This window comes from Micromys minutus (assembly GCF_963924665.1).
Source record: "Micromys minutus genome assembly, chromosome: 10".
Taxonomy (NCBI): Eukaryota; Metazoa; Chordata; class Mammalia; order Rodentia; family Muridae; genus Micromys; species Micromys minutus.
The window spans coordinates 11,291,431-11,293,969 of NC_137979.1; the positions used below are offsets into that span (position 1 = coordinate 11,291,431).

The 2,539-nt window shown below is 42.7% G+C and overlaps 1 pseudogene across 1 annotated transcript; it reads left to right on the forward strand.

The window, feature by feature from the left end:
* Positions 1-223: 223 nt before the first annotated feature.
* On the forward strand, positions 224-1,144 carry LOC308426219 (olfactory receptor 2AK2-like; annotated as a pseudogene). Its single transcript has one exon. The product of its transcript is annotated as an olfactory receptor 2AK2-like (transcript).
* The last annotated feature ends 1,395 nt before the right edge of the window (positions 1,145-2,539 follow it).

Below are 2,539 nucleotides of genomic sequence, written 5' to 3' on the forward strand. Positions count from 1 at the left end.
TACAATGGAATGTGTAACTATTAATATTGGTAAAAGGATGATAAATAAAAATAACTAAAAGGAGAGTTTTACAAGAGGGGAAATCATAGAACACAGTCTAGAGTGGTCTAGATCTAGTAAAGAACTCTACCCAATGTAATACTACTTGTTTCCTCCTCAAGGACATTCCTCACCAGAGCGTGTCTTTCCAGGGTGGATCAGCATGAAGAGTTCATTCTAAGACATGGAGGCAGGAAACCACAGCTGTGGGACAGACTTCATCTTGGTTGGTCTTTTCCAGAAGGGACACATGGACACCTTCCTCTTCATAGTCATCACCATCCTCTTTGCAGTGGCTCTCATAAGCAACATCACACTGGTCCATCTCATCAGGATGGACCGAACACTCCACACCCCCATGTACTTCCTCCTCAGCCAGCTCTCCATCATCGACATGATGTACATCTCCACCACTGTGCCCAAGATGGCAGCCAACTTCCTGTCAGACACCAAGACCATTTCCTTTCTGGGATGTGTAATCCAAGCCTTTGTGTTTCTGACTCTGGGTGCATCTGAAGCCCTCCTGCTGGGCTTCATGTCCTATGACAGGTACATAGCCATCTGCCGGCCCTTGCACTACCCTGTGCTCATGAGCATGAAGATCTGCTGCTCCATGGTCGCCAGTGCCTGGAGCAGCAGCTCTTTCACAGCATTAGTGCACTCAGTGTATGTATTTTAACTTCCGTTTTGTGGATGTAGGATTGTTAACCACTTTTTCTGTGAGGTTCCATCTCTCTTACCACTGGTGTGTGAAGACACATCCCAATATGAGCATACAGTCCTCCTGAGTGGCCTTGTTTTTCTGTTGATCCCCTTCCTGGCCATCCTAGCTTCCTATGCTCGGGTGTTGGTTGTTGTATTCCAGATGGGTTCAGGGAAGGGACAGAGTAGAGCTGTGTCCACCTGCTCCTCACACCTGACTGTGGCCAGCATGTTCTATGTCACCACTCTATCTACCTACACCCAGCCACACTCCTTGCATTCTCCTGGAAGGGACAAGGTGGTGGCTGTGCTCTACTCTATCATCACCCCTGTTCTGAACCCGTTCATCTACAGCCTGAGGAACAAGGATGTCATGGGGGCCCTGAGGAAACAAATGGGATGATGGATTGTAACAGGGTACTTTGAGTCGCCCTTTGGATTGATCTAAAGGCTGGTACTGACACTCTCTGTGATTGTTTTATTATTGATATGCTAAATGAAGCATGCCAGCATGTCTCAATAATGAACAAAAGGACAAGCCTTTGCCCACACAATGTCAGGATGAGTTAATGGTTTATTCTGAGTGTTGGCTCAGAGAGAGATGGGAGGGCATTGTCTGCTCATCAGCCTGGGTTGGGTCACAGAACTTTCATCTCTTCAGCTCTGATGCAAAGCTCTCAGACTGTGGGAGTCAGGACACTTGCCTGCTAAACACTTGTCTTGCTCTGGAAGTTCTTACTGCAGTTTAGGAGTACAGCTCTACCCGTGCAAAATATTCCAGAAATATGAAATCTCTTACTTCTTTTTCTTTGCAGACACTACTATTATATAATAATATGTGTGTATTTTTATAATGTCACATAAAGCTAATTCTGAAAGAAATAGGAAGGGAACCAAATCAATGCTTGCTTTGATGCTTGTTTGACCGTTACCACGTGAATATTTCCAAGCTCCCAAAGCTGTTTGATGGTATCTTGCCGATCATTATTAATACCATCCACCAAATTTCACTGACTTTGTAATAAACATCATCAACGTATCTGTCTGTCAGTGTGCACTCTGTCTCTTTCCATGAACACCTTTATATCAATCTCTCATCTTTAATTTATGTTGATCACTCATGCTAACTTAGGATAAGGTTATTTACAGAAACAGACCTAGAATGGTTCTGTTTAGAATTCATAGACAATGTCTGTATTTTGTCCATGGCTAATATACAATAAAATGTAAGAGCAATAATTTTATTTCAAGAATCTTTCAAATGTCTTTTTAAGAACAAATTATATGTGTGTGCATGTGTGTATGTATGTATGCATGTGTGTGTGTTATGTGAGTATATAACATTTCTATGTAGTCCCAGCTATCCTCAAGCTTCATATAGGAACCAGAATGGCCTCAAACTCACTGTGACTCTCTTCCCTCTGTGTTGGGATTAAACTTGTGTACCACATGCACGGTTTTTAAGAAATAATCACTGACTTTTGTTTTTGATGTAATTTGAAGTCACAGACCCTTTTGAGATGTGGATGCTGGGAATCAAACACAGGTCTTCTGGAGCAGCAGTTAGAGCTCTAACTGCTGAGCCAGCTTTCTAGGAACCTTGCATTCTCAAATTAGTCAAGTCATTGTCATGTAATCCAAGAACCGATGAATGAAAACAACTATGCACTGGTGTAAGCAACACGAAGACTAATTCCCAGTATTAAAATACATTATGTTGTGAAGCTAGAGAGGTGGAATAGCTGTTAATAGCACTCACTGCCTGATCTTCCAGAGCACTTGAGTTCAAATCCCAGCA